This window comes from Dama dama, chromosome 18 (assembly GCF_033118175.1).
Source record: "Dama dama isolate Ldn47 chromosome 18, ASM3311817v1, whole genome shotgun sequence".
Lineage (NCBI taxonomy): Eukaryota > Metazoa > Chordata > Mammalia > Artiodactyla > Cervidae > Dama > Dama dama.
In genome coordinates this window covers 19,444,706-19,454,904 of record NC_083698.1, presented here as the reverse complement: position 1 = coordinate 19,454,904, position 10,199 = coordinate 19,444,706, and the positions used below count along the sequence as shown (strand labels likewise).

Below are 10,199 nucleotides of genomic sequence, written 5' to 3'. Positions count from 1 at the left end.
CTGCTCCTTTGTCTTTTTCTGCCTTTCTTTCTTTTCCTCATATTCCCTACCATAATAGGCTGTTTGAGCCAGTTGCAACAGATTATCTAAAGATTTGGTCCATACGCCTGTTTTAATAGTTTACGGCAGATACATGGAGCCGTAAGTGAGTGAGCAATCTATCTTTTAAGATCACTCTTCCCTCTTCACTTTTAGGATCAATCTCAGTGAATCTGAGAAGGGCTTCTCTCAGTCTATCTAGGAATTTACCAGAAGCTTCCTTCTCCTCCTGTTCTGTTTGCCACTTTGGCATAGTTTAAAGTCTTAGCACACACTTGCCTGAGTCCTTCAAGAATACATCTGACAAAACGACTGATCCCATCTTCCTTTAGCCTTGTTATACTCCCAGTCTGGTTCTATTGTTGTAGCCACGCGTTCTGGGAAACAATCTCACTCAGAAAGACAATGCAGATAGTGGACACTGGCAGGCCCAAGGCAGAAACTTCTCTTAGCCAAGGACCCCGACCGGCTTTTGTGAAAACTTTATATACCCTAAATTGTATAAGGTTCCCTGAAACTAGTCTGAACAAAGGAAAAAGAAAGATACAATCAAAGTTAACCTGCAATCATATGCCTTAAGCCTATATAGTTAACAGTGGACAGTTATCAATAGGCCTGTGGTCATACCCCAATAAGCATAATAGAATGTATGATTTATTTTGTTACACAGATAATTAGGGTATTCTTTTAGGCGACTGAGAGTCTAGGTACAAGCCCTGGGGCTCTTCCTTCGGGGTGGGTGGGAGGGGGGCTGGTTTTCCAGTTGGCATGTCGTTTCCATAGATACTGGGCATATCGCTCAAAGTCCGCAGTCTGGCCCCAGATGGAGGCCTGCTTTCAAGACAGAGCCTGTTCTGTTTGCTCCTTCGCTATAGTTGGGACCGCCTGATGCCCAGTGGGGAGGGCGGCTATCTCATTCTCCCTCTTCCCTACTGATTCATTACCAAGCCACTCACCTCCATAAGCAACAGCGTTCCCCCAAACTCAACTTTTGGAGTCAGGAGTCAGTATTTGTCCCAAGATACATATCACATCCTTCCATGTAAGGTCATAAAGCAGAGTAATGCCTTTAAAAGCTGCTCTAATATATTTTTCTGGGTCCTCTAAATAGTCTCCCAGATCCTCCTTGATTCTTTCTATTTCTTCATAAGAAAAGGGCTTATTAACTCTCATAGACTGATTATTTCTCCTGGTGGGTGCTTCATGAAGAGGCAACAGCTTGTGTGGCTGTTTCTCAGCCTCTCTGGCTGCTCTGCGCATATGATCCCAGGATAGATTGGAGAAACCTGCTTTTCTTTATCTCTTTGTCTCCTGTCGTCCATCTCATCCTGTATTTCACTGTTAGTTTTTGCTCTCTGAGCTTCTCTTACTTCAATTGTCTGAGTTTCTATGGAAACCAGAGTAGTCTGAGGTTGTACTGAGACAGGGGTTGTTTGGACCTCTACTTGGGCCGTTTGACTCTCAGTTTGGGTTTTTACCGAGACCAAAGCAACCCTTCCTGGGGATGCTTCCCTGACTTTCAGTTCGCTCAGTTTGGAGCCAGTAAGGGGGCAAAATAGGAGGATAGAAGGGAGCTGAAGGTTTCACACCCAAATCTATATCCTTAGGACATAAGTCTGGCATAACTCGTAGAGAGAAAAAGAGCAACACAAATGCTACTTCCACCCATTTTCCTTGTTTTCTACAGAATCAGTCTAATTGTAAGACAGTATTATAATTAAGAGACCCTCCAACCGGCCACCGTTCGCCATCCTCCAATGGATACCATGGCCATGCAGTATCACATAGGAAGATCAGGTGTGTCAAAGGAGTGAAGCTGGCATTGTTAGCGCGAATCTGTAAGAGAGAAAAAAGCGACCAGCGCCATCTTTCTACCAAAGGCATCCCTCCCTTCTCTAGATGGGGATGTAGACAGACCTTACACCGAAGTTTTCCTTCCATGGTTGGACTTGGTCTGTCCCTTACCGACACAGGCGCCGTACTCGCCCCTCCTGGTTCTACCACTAAGGCGGGGTGGAGATGCACCAGGGGTAGACCTGATGGCGTCCTGGACTAATGTCCAGTTCCTCACCATTAAAACTTGCTTGCCTCTGATGCCATCCCAGGTGCAATCAGAATAACCTTCCGGAATGCCTCCCAAGCTGAGACCGCTGGGGGAAACATTCGTCACCTGAGTGCATGTGCACGACCCTGAGTATATTCTTGACCTCAATAAGACCAGTGTGGACATAAACCTGAGATGTTCCTTCCAAGCGTCACCACACCAGTATAAGAGACAGCAAAAGAGATGGTGAAGGGCTGGCCAGTGAGGAAAAAGTGATTTTGTCCTCGAGTTATTAGGGCCAGTCCTTCAAGTTCATTCCCACAAATTCCATAGAAAGAATATACAAGGAGTTGGGACAAAAGCCTCTGGAAAGCCTCTTCTGGTACACTAAAAGCTAGTGTTCCAGAGGAAGAAACCCATTGCACTTCCAATCTGAGTAACCTTTAACCTCAGAGATGCTCCTGGAGCGAGAGCTCCATCCAGCTTCCAAACTTTCGACTCCTAGCGAGGCTAGGCACTTCCTGACTACCAACCCAAGTCTGGGACCTAAGTAACAGCACACACTAACAGCACAGATCACAAGTCCCTTGAAAGTCTATGATCCGACAGATAGGTTAGTATTCTAATTCCCAAGGAGTTATGAAATGGTCAAAGAGACCGGAAAGTTTGAGAAAGGAAAGTTCAGTCCACACGCTTTGCCCATTTCTAGTTGGTCCCCGAAGGAGACATTGGGTGCCTCTTGGCATTGGCAGGTCAGTCTAAACCCCCGACAGGTTTCTGCCATAAGCCGTATGAGGTCACCGCGGAACCGCAGAGCAGGGCTCCTCACTTGCTTCATGCAGGGCATGTCATTCATTCACACAAGCACACCGTAGAGTTAGTAAAGTACAGCAGAAAACATGTTCAGTAGGAGAACAAAGAACTAGAGCTCCAAGCATCCTTACCTTGTCCTGAAGAATCCCGGATGAGCCCCCAAGATGAAAGGTTGTTGCTGAACCGCAAAAGATGCTGGGATTCTTGGCCTCCAGAGGAGAAGAATTCAATAAGACCCCCGGACTTCTTATCAAACTGCCTAGGAATTGACTCTCTCACAAGGAGATCCAACCAGTCAATCTTAAAGGAAATCAGTCCTGAATATTCACTGAAAAGACTGATGCTGAAGCTGAAACTCCAATACTTTGGCTACCTGATGCAAAGAATGGACTCACTGGAAAAGACCCTGATGCTGGGAAAGATTGAGGGCAGGAGAAGAAGGGGACAACTGAGGATGAGATGGTTGGATGGCATCACTGATGCGATGGACATGACTTTGAGTAGGCCCTGGGAGTTGGTGATGGACAGGAAAGGCTTGCATGCTGGAGTCCATGCGGTTGCAAAGAGTTGGACAGGATTGAACGACTGAGCACGTATGCACATTACGCAGTGGTAAGCTTTCTTTTGCTCCTCTAAACTCCTTCTCCATCCTTCTGCACCTTGTAGCCTTCCTTTAAGACCAGACTGCATGGCCTAGAGCAATTGGGCCTCAGTGTCTTCTGGCTTAGGGGCTGCTTGAAAATCAGAGGAAGAGGTGAGTAAGGTCAGAGTATTTATTTCATCGACTTCCTCTACCAAAAGTCCCTGTACTTTTAAAGACAAATAACTGATTTTTTCTCTCCTTTGGATTCAAGCAACTGTACCGTTAGGTGTACTATCCCTTTTGGGTCCTCTGTCCTTCTACTAATATATGTAACCTCTAAAAAATTAATAATATGAATTTTTCTGTTTTGTATGTGCCCTCTGTCACAGATTGAGATCCTAATTACTAAAAACTATCAGCTACGTTTTTTTTTTTTTTTTCCTAACACAATGTTAGGTAGATATGAGAAGGCTTATTTTATAAATGAGGCAACTAAAGATCATGGAGCTAGTGAGTGGCCAAAGGAGAATTCAAGCTCACTGCGTCTAATTCAAAAACACATGTTCCTTACCAAACCTTATTCTTTCAAGACAAATTATTTGGCCAAGATTTGTTCATGTAAGTACACGTTGTATTTTTTTTTTCTTCAGACTTGTCGAAGAGAACTTCTGACCTCATATGTCTCATTTAGCACTAGGAAGTTTAGCTTTGTCACTGAGCCGTTACATGTCTTGGTTTTCTTATCTGTAAAGTTAAAATCATTTGTTCTCTTCCTTCCTCTAGGGGGAAAAATATGAAAACTGGTGATCTAGAATTAAGACAATTTAAAAATCAGAGTTATCACTTTAGTTCAGTTTCAGTTTTAGTGATAATTCCTTTCCTTCTAGTGAAGGAATTCCTCTTAATGATTAAATAAAAATGAAAAGAGATAATTTCTTTTTATTGAAGAAATAAAAAGGAACTTTGATGGATAAGTGAAATTCCCTCTTGCTTATGCAGGCACTAGGGTGGGCTTCCCAGGTGGTGCTAGTGGTAGAAAACCCACTTGCCAATGCAGGAGACATAAGAGCAGTGGGTTCAATCCTGGGATCTGGAAGATCTCCTGGAGGAGGGCCTGGCAACCCACTCCAGTATTCTTGCCTGGAGAATCCCATGGACAGAGGAGCCTGGTGGGCTACAGTCCACAGGGTCACAAAGAGTCAGACACGACTAAAGTGACTTAGCACACAGCAAGTGAGGTACCTGCGCGGGATGCAAAATTTACAATGGCACCAAAAATATTCAATAATCAAGACAAATAATATTTTAAGGCAATGTTTTTTAAAATCAAGATTAATGCAAAAAATTATTATAAAAATAGCAAAGTTTAAAATAAGGACAGAATTGTTAACAGTGCTAGATGGGACCATATTGAACGCTGAAACAAAGGAAAAATATACTGATCTTCCTTTACTTAAGATTTTGATATTTTTGTTTATTGTGGGCTTTTTGCATTGTTGTTGTTCAGTCACTAAGTCATGTCTGAATCTTTACGCCCTCGTGTCTCATTTTTCTTGTCTGTGAAATGGGAATACAGACAGGAATCCTTGTAAAATTGTTGTAACTATTAAATGGGTTGTTGATTGCAACCCCATGGACTAGACTGTCAGGCTCCTCTGTCTATGGGATTTCCAGACAAGAATACTGGAGTGGTTTGCCCAGCCCTCCTCCTTGGATCCTTCCAACCCAGGGATCAAACCCACATCTCCTGCATTGGCAGGCGGATTCTTTCCATGCCACTATGGAAGCCCCTTAAATGGATAAGTAAATATAAGCCTGCAATAGTGCCTGGCATAAACTCAGCTGAGATTGATGAATGGTTAATTCACTTCTCCAAATCCAATCCCGTAAGAATAATGTTTCTAAGTCTAGTTCAGATAAGAACTGTCCATTTCCTGTACAAAAATAGGTCTCTAAATCCGGATGTCAGTTTTTTTTTTTCCAAGTCTTTATTTTCTCTTTGTCTTTCTCTCTCTCATAACCTAGGTTCTTAAAAGTGATTGTTTTCTCCTCTTCATGCTATTGCCCTTCTTCCACTATCCATCGATTGAAGTTTCACCATTTCTTTCAGGTTTAATTGAAGATATACACCTTCATTGTCATTATACCCTTGGCATCTCTAAATTTCAGCAAACTCTCTTTTCCTAATGCTTTTGGTATGCTCTTACATTATAGCAACTACCACACTCTGAATCAAGTTTTCTCTCACAAGACTGTAGGCTCACTCAGAGATGAATAGCTCATTATTTTATCCTCTGACCTTATGGTAACACATGCTGAAAATGTGTGGTTAAATAATTGATTTTGGATTAAATTACATTTTTTTTTGATCAATGTATCAATCCTCTCTCAGTCCAGATAAAAACTACCAAGGTGGATAATTTTTTTTGTTTGTTTTTCATGTTTTACTAAGAGTCTAAAGATCTGAGGTATGGGGCCTTGATTGATTTCAAGGTCCTTGTTCTTCTAGAATGTTAATGCCCAAGGGGAAATGATACATAGTTTAATCTGTAAAATAAATAGCAATGTGAAATAATATAATTAATTCATTGTTCAATTCACTGGGATGAGCTAGTAAAAGAAAAACCAAAAAGTTGTCTTCAAGTGGCCTTCATTCTCCAAATCATAAAATCTTAGAGTTAAGAGGCAGCTAATTTCCACTACTGATGCGTGACCACAGGGTTGTTGAAATTAAACACATGTGAATGACAGGATGTATATACTTTTTTCTCAAGTAGAGGAAAATGCTTCATCTTATTTTTTGTTTTCCTTTGACTTAATAATAAAAGAACATAATTAAAAATATATCTCTTTTACAGGCAATCCTGCTAAACTGTACCAGCATGTTTGATTTACCAAATGAGTTCAGGGTTTAAGCATGGAACCTGGAGTCAGAAGATGTGAGTGTTGTGAGGACTGAAAGAGGTAAAGTATGTCAAAAACCTCGTGAACACAGTCAAAGAACATAGCTAATAATCAGCCTGGATTCTAAACCCCAGTGCTTTTCTAAAGCAGGTGATCATTAAAAGTGAAAATGCACTCTAAGGAAGTGTATTTCCATCTCTCCTGTCCATATCAGACAAAGCAGAACTCTTAAAAAATTCACCTTTCTTTCTTTTTTTTAGATCAGTCGGTATCTAAGACTTTATCTTTTACCAGTTAGTCAGTTTAAAATTGCACATAATACTATAACTATAAAGGCATGTTCATGGCTCAGTGCTACAGTAAAGGTTTTATTGGTCTTGAATGTCTGCAGTTGGGACAATTTATTTCTTGTAAACTTATTTACTACAGTGGATTGATTCAGTACTTTTCTGTGATTTTTTGTTATATATAAAATCATTTATTATTGTTATTATATAGGAAATAGCTAACCCATATGAGATTATTGAGACATCATCATTACTTTAGGAATTTACATATTAGAGAATGCACATTACCAAAATAAGATTGAGAGTCCAAGGTCTTACAGAAATTTATGATCTTAAAATTAAAATTTTTGTTTTAAGCTTATTTTTATGCAAATAGGGGGTCTGAGGATGATTCTAGCTTTAAAACTATGACAGAACTGAGGATAAAGTTGCTTGAACAGTTTTGTGGTTTTTTTGCCTGATTTTTCTAAATATATCTATTTACTAATCATCACAATGAACGTTTTATTTAGTTTTGTTTGTTTGTAACTCTGAGTTTACCATCTTGGGAGAAATAACCTAAGATTTTTGAGAAATACATCAACAATTATTTAGGGCATTTGAATGTCAGAACTGTGATCATAGGGAATAATAGAAATCAGACATGATCAGATCATTGTTTTCTTGTACAGGTACTTGCAAAAGTAGGGTTAATTAACTCACCTAAACCAAACAGCAGATTGCTGAAAAGAGTTAAGGCTTGACTATGCCCTTCTCACTGACCAGAAGCCACTTCCTTTAGCTAATTCTCTTCTTGACTCAGAACCTGTTTATATGAGTTTAAGTTGAGCAATCTGACTGGTAGTCCTTTTCCACTTAGATTTTCCTTTATCTCAATATTCTGAGGTTTCCCTAAAATCACAGGGTTCTATGAACTACTGAAATTGATTGGAAGGGTTTTTGTTAGATGTTTTATCTTATATATTTCAGAAAACATTGTATTCCAAACCTGGCAAAGGGAGCTTCACCTCTTCCATGTCACCCAGTCTCTCTCCTGAAATGACCAAGTTTCAAAATAAGTCATTCAATAACTGTTCACTGGACACTTGGAACTCATGCTTCTTGCTGATGCCCACAGAGGGAGAATGGAAGACAATTTCCCTCACCAAAGAAACTGTGGGGCACTGGGACACTTGGAGGTCTTATAAAAAGATGGCAGGGTTCTTTTGGTTTTTTTCTACTATATTTATTGTGCTTTTTCTGATTATAATAGTTACATATGTTCATTGAAGACAATTTTGAAAGTACCAATTATGAATGAAATTAAAACAATCCCTAATCACACAACCTAAGGATAAGTTCTGATAATATTTTAACCAAAAATAATATCATGAAATGAAACTCTACATTTTGATATGTAGTTTGTTTTATCATCTCTAATATTAATACATAGATCTCTTCACTGGGTGAGTGGAGCTGAACACAATATAGAATTTTCAAAAGTCCTGTCCTCACCTTTGAGAAACCCTGATTTGTAAGGCATGAACAAATCATGTGTCATTTTAGAGTCTTTGAGAATATAATTTTATCTTTTATTATTTAAAAATTTATAAGAGAGTCACACTCACCCATAATCACATCTTTCTTACTCTCTATTTTGACAAACATTGTATTATTTAAGAAGTGAATGCCCATCTGGCCCATTGAAGTCCACTTTGTAGAGGACACATTTTAACAACCTGATGCACAATTTTTTCAACTTTTTCATTGTTAGAGACATATCCATGAATCATCTTTATGACTTTCTGTCTATCCATCCACCCGTCTCTATGTAGTCAGTGGTTAAAAGCACAGTTTGGACTCAGCTGTCCCGGGTTCAGTTCCCTGCTCAGTCAATCTGAGCTGTGTAACCTGCGGCACCTCAGTTTTCTCATCTCTAAAATGGGGGTACCAAATGGTAGGATGCTGTGTGGAGTAAATAAGTTAATATAGATAAAGTTGAAAAAATTCTTGGCAGATAGTGAACTCTCAATAGATGTATATTATTATTCACATACAAACACATATATTCACATACATATTTCAACCAAAATGGAGCCTATATTCATATGTAGCTTGCTTGAAAATTTATTAATAAATTATAAACATCATTTCAGGTAAGGATACATAGAACCTTATTAAAAATAGTAACTGTTTTGTATTCCATTGTATTAATATACCATTTCCCAATTATATACTTCTAGTTACTTTCAACGTTGAAGGCAATGGCAACCCACTCCAGTACTCTTGCCTGGAAAATCCCATGGATGGAGGAGCCTGGTAGGCTGCAGTCCATGGCATTGCGAAGAGTCGGACACGACTGAGTGACTTCACTTTCAGTTTTCACTTTCATGCATTGGAGAAGGAAATGGCAACCCACTCATGTTCCTGCCTGGAGAATCCCAGGGACGGGGGAGCCTGGTGGGCTGCCGTCTATGGGGTCGCACAGAGTCGGACACGACTGAAGTGACTTAGCAGCAGCAGCAGCAGTTACTTTCAAAAGCATCAATTTAAATAACATGTCAATAAACAACCTTCCATATGTATTATTCTTTATGCATGTGTCACTATTTCTGTAGAATAGATTTCAAAAGTGGGATTTCTAGATCAAATAATGTCTACTCATGTCTATGTATTGATTTGAAAGATAATATATATCATACATGAAATTCTTATTTCTAAGCTTTCTCTTCCATCTACTGATTTATATATTCATTGCAGCATGCTTCTTTTATCACAATAATTATATTTTCCTTTAGTTTCTGCTATGGTAGGTCCTCGCTATTTTCTTCAAAACTTTCTTACCAATTCTTATATATTTGACACATAATATTAAGAATCATTTGAACATTAAACTTTTAAAATGACATTTATTGTTTTCTTTATAATGTTACAAGAAATACATAAATACATAGAGATTAACAAGAACCCATAATTCCCACCCCATAGAGATAACCATCACTAGCATTTTGATGCATTTCTTTCCAGTGTCTATGTATTTTTTTTCCATTTATTTTTATTAGTTGGAGACTAATTATTTTACAATATTGTAGTGGGTTTTGTCATACATTGACATGAATCAGCCATGGATTTACATGTATTCCCCATCCCGATCCCCCCTCCCACCTCCCTCTCCACTTGATCCCTCTGGGTCTTCCCAGTGCACCAGGCCCGAGCACTTGTCTCATGCATCCAACCTGGGCTGGTGATCTGTTTCACCATAGATAATATACATGTTTCCATGCTGTTCTCTCAAAACATCCCACCCTCGCCTTCTCCCAGAGTCCAAAAGTCTGTTCTGTACATCTGTGTCTCTTTTTCTGTTTTGCATATAGGGTTATCGTTACCATCTTTCAAAATTCCGTATATATGCGTTAGTATACTGTATTGGTCTTTATCTTTCTGGCTTACTTCACTCTGTATAATGGGCTCCAGTTTCATCCATCTCATTAGAACTGATTCAAATGAATTCTTTTTAACGGCTGAGTAATATTCCATGGTGTATATGTAC

The 10,199-nt window shown here is 39.3% G+C and overlaps 1 long non-coding RNA gene across 1 annotated transcript; it reads left to right on the top strand.

Annotated features, from left to right (window-relative positions):
• The first annotated feature begins 807 nt into the window (after positions 1-807).
• On the top strand, positions 808-9,275 carry LOC133072761 (uncharacterized). The gene is made up of 3 exons (XR_009696808.1): positions 808-3,508; positions 6,338-6,443; positions 8,893-9,275. It is a non-coding gene; the product is annotated as an uncharacterized LOC133072761 (long non-coding RNA).
• Positions 9,276-10,199: the final 924 nt, after the last annotated feature.